The 13918-nt window shown below is 58.9% G+C and overlaps 1 protein-coding gene across 15 annotated transcripts in view; it reads left to right on the top strand.

Annotated features, from left to right (window-relative positions):
• GTF2IRD1 (GTF2I repeat domain containing 1) overlaps positions 1-13918 on the top strand; it is a 110298-nt gene that overhangs the window by 15369 nt on the left and 81011 nt on the right. Inside the window, exon 1 of one of the 15 annotated variants that reach the window (XM_070231745.1) lies at positions 10777-10925. The exons of the other annotated variants lie outside the window; for them this stretch is intronic. The gene's annotated coding sequence lies outside the window, so the exon portion shown is untranslated. Of the gene's footprint in view, positions 1-10776; positions 10926-13918 lie in introns of those variants that run through there. 15 annotated transcript variants of the gene reach the window in all.

Raw genomic sequence — 13918 nt, forward strand, 5'->3', positions numbered from 1 at the left:
GGCTGGGAGGTGAGAAGGCCCTTGGAGAACTTCTAGCACAAGTTCTCAATGTACAGATGGGGAAACTGAGGCCCAGAGCAGGGCAGCACCCTGGCGCTAGTTTGGGATGGCATCTGGAGTTAGGGGCCAGGTCTGCTGATCCCAGTCCACCGCAGGGCCTGGCCTTCCCTGGGACCCTGCCCCTCCCCTGGCTCAGGTTGGGGCACTGGAAGCCAGCAGGAGGAGGGCGGGGTCCGGTTGTCACCAGCGCCCCGGGATTAGATCACCCACAAGCCGCACGCTCTTTTCTGCCCAGCCTCTTCCCGACAAGAAATGGCCTGATGCTCCTCCTCGGCCTCGCTCACCCTTCTGAGAAGGCCTGTTTACGTCTGGCGAGGGGGCCTTCGAGAGACAGGATCGCCCTGGGGCTGGCACCACCCCATACTGGCCTCCTCCCACCGTCTCCTGACACCCAGCCCCAAGCCCTGCAGATGCGTCAGAACCAGTACATATTTACACACATTTGCACAGTGACGAGCTGCCACGGGTCAGCCAGCACAGCAGGGCGGGGTGCTGGGCCTGCGTGTCCCACCCGGGGCCCCCGCGTGTAGGGGGGACCTGCTGCACCAGCCCGGAGTTGACGAGACGCAGTGATGCCAGGGGAGGACAGCAGCTCAGCAGGTGATGTCAGCGCAAGGCAGTCGTCACGAGATCGCTGCCGTTCCTTAACGAGCGTGGCTGAGCTCCAGGCCCTGTGCCAGGTGCTCTTCACACGAGGCTGTGCGGTCCCCACGGTGCTGACAGCGGCTAAACTGGTGGCGCCATCTTGCTCTTGAGAAGCTGAGGCGTGGAGGGTTTGAGTGCCTCCATGGAAGCCACGGGCTGGTAGCAGCCAGGCAGGGACTCCATCCCAGCCTTGCTTGACCCCGAAGCCCAGGCGCTCCCCTGTCCACGTGAGGAGGGGGCAGCCTGGAGCAGACAGGGCGCAGACATGGGTGTAGGGGGCTGGGGGTGCCAGGATGGTGGAGCTTGGCTCAGCTCCGTGTTTCATCTGCCCCCGCTCAGACTCCACTTTGTTTGGCTCCTCGCTCATCCACGCAGCACGTGTGTCTGGAGAGCCTGCTCTGGTTCTGGGGCACAGCGTGAACCAAACGTAATCCTGGCCCCCACGTGCGCATGTTCTATCAGGGCAGCTGGGGAGCTGCCTCCCTCCACCTCTCTGGGTTGGCCTCTCGTTCCCCTCCACCGTCCCGCACACGCCTTCCCGTCGATGGAATGAGCGGCCCTGGGGTGGGGACCCTGCGTCATCTGAGATTGGCAGTGGGCCTGTGTCCTGAACTCAGAGGCTTTGGGATCCATGTGGAAGGACCTGGGAGGCCTGGCCCCCAGCTGAGAGACTGTGTGTGTCCATCCACCCTCTGTGGATCCAGTTTTCTCCTCCTCAATGAAGCCATTTGGAGCCCTCTTCACCTCTTCTTTCTCTACCTCCTTTCTCACCCAGACCTGGAGGCCTCCACCTCTTTCCAGCCTCTTGACCTTTGACCTCTGATCTCTCACCCCTGGGGCCCCATCTTTTCCCCTCCTCTGACTCTCAACTGTCCGTTGTCCTCAGTTTCCCTCTGATTACGTTCTCCCTGGGCAGTCTAATCCATGCGGGGGCCTTTGCTGCCCCTCCCTGGATCTCTCAGATCTTGTCCCTTCAGCCCAGAGCGCCCCACCAAGCCCCCAGCCCCTGACCACCCACAGGTTACATACAGGTAGCGTTCCTGACCCCAGACTCAGCCTCTCAGTCTCCCCTCTTCTGTTCCCTGCTGATCTGGGGGCACTGACGTCCACTCCATCATCGGAACCAGAAACTCAGGCATCACTCCAGGCTCCTCCCTCTCAGGACCCCCGTCCTCTCGGTCACAAAGCTCTGCTCTTCTCCCCCGTCAAATCCACCCTCTCCGTCCCACTGCTGCCGTCTCCCTGAGACCTGGCCGTCTCTGGCCCGGACCGTTGCAGGAGCTTGGTAACCCCCGGTCCCCTGGCTCTAGTCCTGCCCCCTGTAATGGGCCTGCTGTGTCCTTCCAGAATCCCCTGCACTGACCACGTCTTGCCCCCACTCCAAACCCTCTGGTGGTTCCCGTCCCCTAAATGATGACCTTCTGAGGCCGTTGACCTAACCCCCATGGCCGAGCCTGTCTCTTCGCCCACCATTTCCTGCCCTGACCTGGAGGTTCCACCATGCAGAGCCGGCCCAGTGCCTGCCCTGCCCCGCCCTGGCCCTGACTGAGACACGTGGGCGGCCGGCTGGTGGTTGGGTTTCCTGGGCAGGCAGTAATTTGGCGCTCCTTCAGATGGGCCTTAGTGTATTTGCTCAGCCTTTGTTTCCAGGGAGGTGAGCGCTGGGGGCGGGAGAGAGGGGGGCAGGGCCATTGTCCCCCTTGTCCATGAGCAGTGCCTACACACGGGTCCCCCGGCTCTGCTCCTCCCCTGCAGACTCCTGATCCCCCGTGACGTGACGTTCCACTCAGCTCGGGTGTCACCTCCAGCAAGGAGCCTCCCTGACTGCCCAATCCGCCATCCTGTGCTTCTTGCATGTCACTTATTTTTATCTTTAACTGGAGTGTAATTTACTTACAGTAAAATGTGTAAATCTTAAGTGTCCAGCATGATGAGTTTTTACCGGTGTGTATAGACATGCAACCACAACTTAAGGTGGATCATGCTGCATTTTAATCTTTTTTCTTTAAATAGTCTGTTTTATTGCAATTGTCCTCTCTCTTCCCAGCCTGGGACTCTCTCAAGGGCAGGAGCACCTGCTGTCTGCCCAGCGCTGTGTAGATAAAGTGCGATGGTGTTGGGGGGTGGGTGTGGCCACCTCCCATGGATGTGACTATGAGTTGGGGGGTAGGTGTGGCGGGGGCTGTGGCCGTGGGGGCCTTTGTGTTGTGAGCCTGGCCAGGGGCACCCCCGCAAGGCCGGGTGCCCCTCCTCTGCTGGGAGAGGGATGGGTCCTGGTCCCCAGCCCAGGGCCTCTGCAGCGAGAGCGGGCCCCGCCCGGGGAGGCCCTGCTGAGGAGCCAGGAGCTTAGTCTCCAAGGCCACCAGTTGCCATAGGCACACGGGCCGAGTCGGGATTGCGGTTTCTCATCCTGGTCACGCCGGCGGTGGCTGCCCCTGCCCGCCGGCTGGAAGCCAGGCTTTAAATATCGGGGCAGAAACCTGACCCTGGAGAGCTGTCTGCCCCCAGAACCCGGACTCCCCTCCTGCCAGCAGCACTCCTCCCATCTACTCTGGGGCTGCAGAGCAGTGGGGAAACCTGAGTTTGAGGGTTTTCTTCGTTGTCTTAGAGCCCAGAGCCCAGGCATGGTCCGGCCTGGTCCCGGGGAGATGGGGTTTCCCATGGCCAGGCCACAGATCTGCCCTTCCCCGGCTCCTCCTCCCTCAGTTTCCCCAGGAAGCACCTGAGGCACGTGCTGCTCTGGGTCTGCCCTTTGCCCGGCCTGGGCCTGCTTTCCTGGCCTGGGGCTAGGGCAGCTGTGTGGGTGGGTTGGTTATTTTTAAAGTTTTTTTTAAGAATGAGGTTTCTCTTATTTCTTTCCAAATTGCAAAAGTGAAACCACCTTCTCTCAGATAATTCACAAAATACAGAAAAGTGGAGGGAAGAAATCACACGTGGATCCAGCCCCCCAAGAGGAACGGTCTGGAGTGTCCACCCCAGGCTTTGCCGTGTCCCTGAGGTCGCTCATCTGTGTGATGTCACTTTAGCCCCATGGGGCGCTTGGGTTGTCCGCCGGTTCCCTCTGTGTGTGGTGTGTGGACATGCTTTGGTGAAACGCCTTTGCACGTAAATCTTTGCGTTTGGGATAATTTTCTCAGGATAAAGTGATGGAATTAGAAGTAGCACATCAAAGGGTGGGACCTCGGTGAACCCTCAAGGTGCGTCACGACAGCTTTCCTTTTGTCCACTGCCTCACCAGGGCCCCAACACCTGATACCTTTCTAAAACTTTTTATTGAGGAAAAAAGCTATTTATTGTAAGTAAACGGCTCGATAAAATTTTAGAAACCAAATCACCCGGGTAACCAGCACCCAGACCAAGAAACACAACTTTTCCAGCCCCCCAGAAGCCCTCTCATGCCCCCTTCCAGCCACAACCCCACAAAGACAACCGCCATCCCGGCTTCTGACCCTGGCGTTTGGCCTGTGTTTGAACCTTATGGCAACGGGCTCCTACCACTGACTTTTCACACCTGGATCTTTCGCTGTGTTTGAGAGGGTCCGCGGGGCCTTGCGTGTGGCTGTGGCTCGCTCACAGGGCTGAGGTCTTTTTCAACAGCGCGGGCGCCGGGGAGGACGCGGTGGGAGCAGACACGTGGACGCTGTCCTGGACGGGAAACCGTGTGAATTATTGCCCGTTTTTGGACAAAGAAAGTTTGTTTCCCTGGAGGCCCCACTCGGGGGAGTAGGAAAGGTTCGCACCGACGAGCACGAGGAAGCGCGTGGGAGACCTGGCTGTGTGTGGCGCCAGGCTGCGCGGGGGTGCAGGCCAGCCCCATGGGCCTTGCTTTCCCCAGATGCACACGGACGTGGGTGAGGGGCCGTCCTGCTCTGGACACTGTGACGCTGAGTGTACTTGGAATCCCTGAGAGTTTATTTTCTGAGTGGGTGAAGTTTGCTCTTCCGATCCTGTTGACCGACCAGCCTCCCTTTGTTCGTAAAGCAAAGGTGAACTGTCCTTGACCTCTGCCCGCATCCCCCAGGCCAGGTATCCCTGTAGCTTCTGCAGTGTGACGATAATGAGCCTGGACTTGGTGTGGGCCTGCAGGAGCCACTCATGGACTCCAGGCTTGGGGGCACGTGGGCATCCCGGGCCTGGCGTGAAGAATGTTGCCTGACTGCTCAGTCAATGGCGGCAGCCACCATTATTATTGGTTTTTTTAATTGTGGTAAAACATACATCTCACAAAACTTATGTCCTAACCGTCTTGCAGTGTGCCATTTGGTGGTGGTAGGTGCGTTCACATGGTTGTGCACCCGGTCTCGAGAACTGTTTTCATCTTCCGAAACTGAAACTCTGTCCCCATTAACACTAACTCCCCACTCCCCCGCCCCCAGCCCCTGGCGCCCAGCGTTCTGCGTTCTGTCTCTGTGAATGCCTGCTCCAGGGACCTCGTATAATTGGACTCATGCAGTATTTGTCTTTTTGCGATTGGCTCATTTCAGTTAGCATGATGTCCTCAAGGTTCATCCATGTTGTGGCACGTGTCAGAATTTCTTTCCCTTTTAAGGCTGAGTAATACTCCATTGTATGTGTATACCACATTCTGCTTAGCCATTCGTCTGTTGACGGACACTTGGGTTGCTTCCACCTTTTAGCTATTGGAGTAATGCTATGAACATGGGTGTACAGATGTCTCTTTGAGACCATTATTATTTTATTATTTTTATCAACATTGCAATAATATAGGCTCTCAGCAGGAATGGACCCGAGAAGTCACCTCTTTCAACCCCTTATCCAGTCTGTCCGTCCAGCACCCACAGAGACTTCTTCCGGCCTTGGGTGCGAGCCCAGAGCAGGGTGGGAGCCCTCCGACCCTGAGGGCCAGGAGCCGGGTGCCTTGGGGTGGAGGAAGGAAGCTTCCTTGTGGGGTCGCGGCAGAGTGAAGGGTGACCGGGCTCTGCCGTCTCGCGATGCCCCCTGAGGAGGAGGCGGATGAGGCTGTGGCCGGAGGGGCTTGGATTTGAAGCTTGGACGAACGTCCGTTGATGGCAAGGATTGGGCGACAGTGGGATTTATCAGGAGTCTTGAAAACTGAAGTCTTTAAGAATAGATTCCAGTTCAACTAACATGATTTAATCCTCCGACAGAGCAGTGGAGGGGTCTGCTTTGCCCCATTTTCCAGGTGAGGAGAGAAGGTTCAGGGCGATTCAAGAACTTGCTTGTCAGACCAGCTCCCGGGAGGTGGGGCTTTTCTCTCCTTGAATGGGCCCGGTGCCAGAGCTTTTAAAAGGTTAATGGATTGTTTTATTTTTATTTATTTATATTCCATCTTATTTCAGAAGTGATTTGAAAGACTCATAAAGAAACAAACTATAGCAGGATGGTATGAGGAAGACAGTAAAACAGAGGCTGTTGCCTCAAGTGGAGCCAAAAGTGAATGTAACTTTGAAAACACGTTCCGTGGAATCTGTTTCCATTAAGAGTGTGTTCAGCTGCAGGTAACCGGATGGAGTTGGGAAGTGAGGGTTGGTTTTCTCCTGTAACACGAAGCCTTGAGATGGGCAGTCCACACCTGGGGCAGCTGCTCAGGGACATCTGAGGGGCCAGCACCTCTGGCTCTGGCTCTTCCCTCCTAGGCGCTGGCCTTGGTCGTCCTGGTCTGAAGGGGCTGCAGGCCGCCAGGCAGCAAGTGGAGGAGATTGGCCAGCCAACACTCCTCTGTGGGAGGGGAGAGGAGGGTCAAACGGGGGTGGAGGGAGCCAGCTACAGCATCTGCCGCAGAATCCTAGATTGTTGCTGTGGGTAGATCACCAAACGGGATGACCACTCTGGTCACCGACTGGAAAGGGAAGCGTGGTCTGATGTGAAATAGACCAGCAGATGACACAACTAGGTGACTTTCCAGCTGGTAAAGGCTGACTTAACTAGGATGCTTTTTATCTTTAAAAAAGCGTGATGTCAAGCATGGTGATTTTCACCTGTGTATACAGCTGTGGGGGTGGGGGGAAGAACCTCCACTAAAAGTGGCTCAAGCAGTATGGACTTTGATTGTCCAACCTGAAGCCCAGAGGTGGCGGCTCGGGTCATGAAGGGTAAGTTCTTCCAGAGGTCCACTCTGCTGTCCTCCAGGGAATGGTATCGCCTCCTGGGCTGGCTCCTCTCGTGGTCCCCAGAAGGCTGTCATGGTTGGGGGAGTCTCATGCAGAAGAAGGAGGACCCCCTGGTTTCAGTCCCTTTCTTTTTTTTTTTTTTTTTTGAGGAAGATTAGCCCTGAGCTAACTACTGCTAGTCCTCCTCTTTTTGCTGAAGAAGACTGGTCCTGAGCCAACATCCATGCCCATCTTCCTCTACTTTATATGGGGGATGCCTACCACAGCATGACTTTTGCCAAGCATACCATGTCCGCACCCGGGATCCTGGCCGGCGAGCCCTGGGCCGCCGAGAAGCGGAACGTGGGCACTTAACTGCTGCGCCACCGGGCCATCCCCTAGTCCCTTTCTAAGAGCAAGGAAAACTTCCCCAGAAGCCCTTGTGTCTCGTTGGCAGGATTGGATTCCTCATCTCCTTAATCCGGTCCCAGGGGAGGGAACGGGTTTGCCGGAGAGCATCACTGAGATTCGCTGCCCCAGGCACCTGCCTTTAGATGCCAGGACACGCTGGGGCTCTGTTAGCAGGGAGGCGGGAAGCAGCTTGGGGTCAGAGCCAGGGTTGGGACTCGGGTATCTCGACCACAAGTCCAGACTGCATTCCATTGCACTATGGCTGGAGTGAGACCCCCTCCCGAAGCCCCACCCGGTGCCTGCCTGCGCCGACAGGAGGGGATGTCAGGGCTGTGGCCTGCTTGTTCCCTGCCAGCTGCAGCGATGGGTGGACAGTGGGGAGGGGACAGGAGTTCAGGCCCTGAGCAATTGCATCCCCATGGGGCAGCCCCTGGGTGGGAGATGGAGTGTGCGGTGGGGGTGTTGTGGCTGCTGGGGAGGAGGGCCGCCCCTCCCCCTCACACGGAGAAGTGTCTTTCTGTTTGTTCTCTCAAGCGTCTTTTTCAGGAAACGCGAGCATCTGGCGGCGATGGCGCGGGGGCGTGTTTGGGTAGCGGATGCTCCTGTCTTTGCCTTTTCCGTGGTGCTGGAGGGAATTTGTTTTTTGCCGGCTCCGGCGCCCAGCTGGGACGCAGGGCAGTGAGATTTGAGTCAGAGGTGCTCCCCCGGCATCCAGAAAGCTCCAGCTCTTTCCAGTGGTGGTTCCTGGGGCTTCCAATGGGGAAGGGATTGCAGAACTTTCTGGCAAAGCCAGGCCTGCGCTTTGCTGAGGTCTGAGCTGAGGACGCTGTGTCCAGGGGGCTGAGGGCGTGGAGCAGGATTTGCGGGCAGCGTGTGGGGAGCGAAGGGGTGCTGGCTCCGTTCCTGAGGCTGCTGTAACAAACCACCGCAGACCCGGTGCCTTCAAACAACCGAAATTTATTCTCACAGCTCTGGAGGCCAGAACCAAAATCAGCGCCCCTGGGGCTGGATCCAGGCCTCGGGGGGCTGTGCTCCCTGGAGGCTCTGGGGAGGCTCATGCTGGCCTCCTCCTGCTTCCACGGGTGTGGCGTTCCTGGGCTTCTGGCTGCGTCACGCGGTCTCCAAGGCCAGCTTCTTCCCGTCTCTCTGCTCCATCTTCATGTGGCCTTCTCTCCCGGATGTGTCACATGTCCCTCGCCCTCCTAACGGTGTGTGCGATGGCCTTTAGGGCCCATCTGGGCGATCCAGGGTCATCTCCCCATCTCAAGGTCATTAATTTAGTCACATCTGCAGAAGCGCTTTCTCTGTACACATGGCGTTTCAGGCTCAGAACGTGATTGTCTTCGGGTGCCATTTTGGGGCCACGAGTCCTTATCGGCAAATTTGAGCAGCGTCCTGGTAGCCAGCTGTCCCGTAATATATACGAGCTACGAAGGGGCTGGTCCGGTGGCGCAGCGGTTAAGTGCACGCATTCCGCTTCTCGGTGGCCTGGGGTTCGCTGGTTCATATCCCGGGTGCGGACATGGCACCGCTTGGCAAAAGCTATGCTGTGGTAGGCGTCCCACATATAAAGGAGAGGAAGATGGGGACGAACGTTAGCTCAGGGCCAGTCTTCCTCAGCAAAGAGAGGAGGGTTGGCAGCAGATGTTAGCTCAGAGCTAATCTTCCTCAAAAATAAATAAATAAAAAATAAAAATATACCGGCTAGGAAGAGGGGGGCACATGGAGATTCCAGCCGACCCACCCCTTCTCTTCCTGTCTCAGCCCTCCCCCACACTGGGGGGGTGCCTTGTGTACATGTCTGTGGACACCCCAAACATAGACCAAGCTCTCTCCACCCTCCCAAGCAGCAGCCCCTTGGGGGTGCTCCTGCCTCTGCATGGTCTGCCCTCGGCGGGGGGCGGGGCTGTTTAGCAATGCCAGACCTCGGTCGGTTCTCCTTTTAATCTCTCAGTTTAGGGCTTGACTGGACTCGGCCAGGTGGTTCATGCTCAAGGTCCCTTCTGCGGTTGCAGTCCAAAGATGGCTGGAGTTGGGTTCGTCGAGCACTTCCTTCCTCACCGGTCTGATGGGCAGCCTGGGAGAGCTGGGTCTCCGTAGGCACCACTTGACCTGTCATGAGCTGACCCCATGGTGTCAGGATGGCTGGACGCCTCACACAGCGGCTCAGGGCTCCAGGGCTGAGCGTGTCGAAGACAGCAAGAATCTGGGTGAAGCTGGTGCCTTTCGGGACCTGGCCTTCGAGGTCACGTGGCGGCACTTCCCCAGGCTTCTCCGTTGGAAGTGAGTTGTTAAGACCTGTATTCAAGAGGAAGGGAATTGGGTGTCACCACTTGATGGGAGAAGTGTCAGAGAACTTGCCGCTGTGTTTAAAAGCCACCACGGGAAGACAGACCAGAGAAGACGCCCCTGGGGCCTGAGTGCCAGTGGACTCGGGCTCTGGGTGGGCCTGTCTGCATCGACTCGCAGGCTGGAGGCCCCTGGGAGGAGGGCTGGAGCAGGACCCTCTGAAGTGCAGGCCCAGGCTCTGGGGCCGAGGGTAGGACAGAACATGGGGTGTTGCCTGCTGGACAGTCCAAACCTGACCGCCGTCTGTGTTGAAAGTGCTTTGTCAGTCTGCGCCAGCTCGCCTCCCAGCCTCACCCAGAACCCCACGCCACATTGTGCCCACTCGTGCCTCAGTGTCTTTGTCCAACTGCCCTTGCCCAGAGTGCCCCCCCCCAGTCGCCTTCCTTGTATCTCTGATCTTCCCCAGCGTGCCTAGACAGTCCCTGCCCTCGGACGCTTTTCCAGCCCCAGTTCTCTGTGCCAGGCTGGTACTGGGGGCACACAGGAGCTGGTGGTCTCGGGGGGGCCCAGATACCTCTGCATCCTGGTGGAGGGAGAGTTGCAGGGGAGGAGGGAACAAGGAGCTGTGGGTTCCCAGCCAAGAGCAGCGGCCAGCCTGGAGGGTCAGGCCAGGAGGCACCAACGTGCCTGACATGGCTGGAGGGGGCAGGCCGCGGGAGGGGTGTCTCTTATGAGGGGCCGGGAACTGCTGAGGCCCAGAGGCCAGAGGATGGCGTGTCCGGGGCCTGTGGGCTGCTGTTGGGGGCACCGAGGGAGAGCAGTGAGACCAGGAGCAAGGGTGGTGTCGGCTCCCGGTGTGGCAGTGACTCCAGACAGGACAGTGCTCCCCCGGGGGCAAGGCTTGTGTCCTGATGGTCTATGTGCTGGTGCTGCCGGGCCGGGGCCGCGTGGCCTGCCTGCCGGGCGCCCTCTCCCTGAGGGTCTTCCTGAGTCAGTGGACTGTGCTGGGTGGGCCGAGGGAGGACTTGTAACACACGTGTGTGCACCTGTGCGTGTGTGTGTGTCTGGGTTGCCAGGGCTCACACTCACCTCTGGGTCAGAGAGGTGCTTGTCGGGTACACCCTCCCTGGCTTCCTTTCCCCCTTGCCCATTCTGGCAAGGGCCAGAGCGTCCTCTCTCATCTTAAGATTGACCCTCTAGAGTGGATACTCCATGAGTACAACCAAATACCTCCCTTTACTCATGGACTGAAAGTGGTGTACCTCCAAGCCAAGCTTCTTCTCTCTGCCTCTCTCCACAGAAATGACAGTATTGTCCTACTTGAGCTCCCAGAGAACTCCTCTTCACCCTTCAAAACCCATCTGAACAGTCATCACCTCAGGGGCACCTTGTTTGGAGACTTCTACTCCCCTGAAGCTAAATAAGCAGAAACTGTTTCAGTATAATGAGGTAGCCTCTGCTCCCTGCTTCAGGCTCTGCCTGGGCAAACTTCTCCACTTGTCCTCCTTTCACACTCCTGTAATTTTTTGTGGACAGGGACGAGCTCTAGGAGGGTGGGCAGGGCTCTCTGATTAATTTCTGAGTCTGCCCAGCCCCGGGGCAGGCTCCCTGGAGGTCCTGAGTGAACGGGGTCAAGGGGGCCAGGGCAGCATCACTCCAGCCCCGGGGCCTCCCCACAGGTAGCCAGGCAGGCCCCCAGCTGAGCTGCTGCAGGCTGAGCTCACTGCTCAGGACGACGGCCCAGCAGGTGGCCAGGGGAGGTGTGCTCCCTGTTCTGTCCCAGTGTGGCCCAGCTATGTAGCTGGTGAGCACCCGATGTAGCCCTCGGGGTCCAACAGGTGTGTGCGGAAGGGGGTGTGGCCCCCAACACCTGTGCCGCCGCTACAGAGGGCCCAGCTTGCGCTCTTGGGCCCGGGGAAGACCCGGCTGGGGGCTCGCCACCCACTAGATACGCTGGTTGTAGGAGGGCTGGCGGGGCTCTTTTCTTGGTTCCACCCCAAGCTGATGGGGGCCAGGCCTACCGCCCTCACTCTGCCGGGCTGTTCTTGTTCTGTGTGTGGCACACGGTCTCCTTTCTTCCCATCACTGTGCTCTCAGGCACACACTTGCACACACGCCCCACCACACACACACACTCACCCACACTCCTGCCTCTTTAAGCTCGTACCTCTTGAGCTCTGGGGTGGCTGGAGGGCCAGCGTCTCAGCCGGGCCACTGCCCTGGGTAGGAAGGCCTCTGCCAGAGGTGGCCCTGGGCTCGGGTCAGGCCCAGGAAGGGGAAACGACCCCCTGGATCTCCTCACCCCGGGCAGGGTCGCAGAGCGCAGCGTGGGCTCCCCTCTCACTCCCAGTGGCCCCGTCTGATGAGCAATCAGTGGACGTTCCCGAGGGAGATGGGCTGAAGGCAGTGTTTGGGGTGGAAGGGACCTGAGTTAGTCGACGTGATCAGGGCTGAGGCCCTGGCTGTGCCACTTCCTGGCTCTGGGGCCTTTGGTCAGGGTGCTCGAGCCGCAAAGTCCTTCTCTGTAAGATGAGGGTGCTTGTGAGAATTAACTGGTGATCGGGCCTCATCACTCCCTCCCTCCCTCCCTTCCCTGTGCCCAGCCCGTCAGAGAGGCTGGTGGCCGGCCCGCTTCCTGGGCACTTGCTGTTTTGGCTCTGGGCCCCTTTGGGTGTCGTCTGTGTAGCTCCGAGTCCCTGGGCTCGTGGTGTGGAGGACGGGCACATGGCTCCCTCCATCAGATGCTCAAGCCCTGCCCTGGCTCCTCTCTGTGCCTCCAGCCAGGAGCTGACTAGCCCCACAGGTCTCAGCAGCCACCAGCTGGCCTGTCACCACTCCTGGGCTCCACCAGCAGTCCCATTCCTCTGAATTAGGAGTCCAGCCCCGAGGACGAGGAAAACGAGAACGGACCATGTGTGTCAGACGTCCCGACTCGTCCTGGCTTTTTGTCACTCGCTTTGTCGGTCACAAGAATGTCCTGCCCCTTGGTCTTGGATTCTTCACCCTTCAAATGGGAACAGTCCCCTCTGTCCTGCCCCCTCCGTAGTTGGAGGTCGTGGATGTCAGAGTGTGCGTAAACGGGATGGGAGCCTCCCATGGGAGGCCGAGGCCCGCTCAAGGGGGCCCTGGTGGGCAGCCGTGGCCCGTGGGCCTGAGGGTGGCTCCTCAGCCTGGAAGAGGAAGGAGGAGCGGGCAGTGGAGCAGGGAGGGGGCGGGGGGGGTTGAGCCCTTGGATGAAGGGAGCATCCAGGATGGTGGCTGGGGCAACAGGGTCTTCAGTGGGCTGAGCCGGGAGGTTTGTGTGCAGCCCTGACTTTGCCTGCACACCCTTCCCCCACCTCCCACCCTATGAACCCCAGTCATCTCTCCACACGTCGCTGGGGAGCTGGGGTACCTGCCAGGGCCAGCACCTGTCTGCCAGGCATCCAGGCTGTGGGCAGCAGAAAGGACAGGCACGAGGACACGCCCCTTCACCTCCCAGCTGGCCGTGTGCAGGGCGTCTGGGATTGGAAACCCCAGCGGGAGTGCTCTCTGCTCGCCTTCGCCCTGAGCCCAGGCCTGGCAGGCTTTGTGGGCCTGACTCCGTGCTGCCTCCCCTACAGGCAGGTCTGTCTCAGGTTGGGACAGCACTGACCGATGTGGACACAAGTACTCGCCTCATCTTTGGCTCGGGGACTGGGCTGGCCTCCAGCTCTCAGTGGCCAACAAAGCTGCCACCATCTGAGCAAGGAATCCCCAGCAAGGGAGGGGGCGGGCGGCGGGCAGGAAAAGCCATGCTGCTCAGAGTGTGTCAGGATGTCGGAGCTGGAAAGGTCCCCAGAGAGCGTCCAGGCCATACCTGGCCATACGTGAGAGTCCCCTGGGTCCGCCGCGGGCCTGTCACCTCAGGGCTCTGGGGGTGTGGCCCCAGAGGCTGGGAGTTGCCCGGGCAGGTGTTGGCAGCATCTGTGCTACCTGCCCGCCTCCCTCGCAGATGGGCAGGCTGAGGCTGGAAAGCTGAGTGGCGGGGCAGGTGTCGCACAGCGGTGTTGCCACAGACCGGGGAACACCCGGTTCTTGTTCATGAAACAAGACCACCCATCTGGCCCACACATGACCTTCAGACTCATCCGGAGAGTGGCTTCCTCCCCTCCTTGAGATCTCACCGGATAAAGTGGCCTGCCTCCTCCTTTGGGAGGCCCCTTCTCTTTGTCACCTCCGCTGAGGAGCCCCAAGTCCATCTCACCTTAATGGTGAGGTTGATTTCTTTGGACCTGACGGCAGGACCTAACGCCTGTCACTTCATCTTCCTTGTTGGTGTCTGCCTCTTCAGTGGCTGGGAGGAGCGTTTGGGCTCCTGGTCCTGTTGGTCCCTGTGTTGTGGGGTGACCAACTGTCCTGGTTTGCCTGGGACTGAGGGGTCTCCCAGGACAGGGGACTTTCTGTGCTAAACCCAGCAAAGT

The sequence above is a fragment of the Equus caballus genome, chromosome 13, assembly GCF_041296265.1.
Source record: "Equus caballus isolate H_3958 breed thoroughbred chromosome 13, TB-T2T, whole genome shotgun sequence".
NCBI lineage: Eukaryota > Metazoa > Chordata > Mammalia > Perissodactyla > Equidae > Equus > Equus caballus.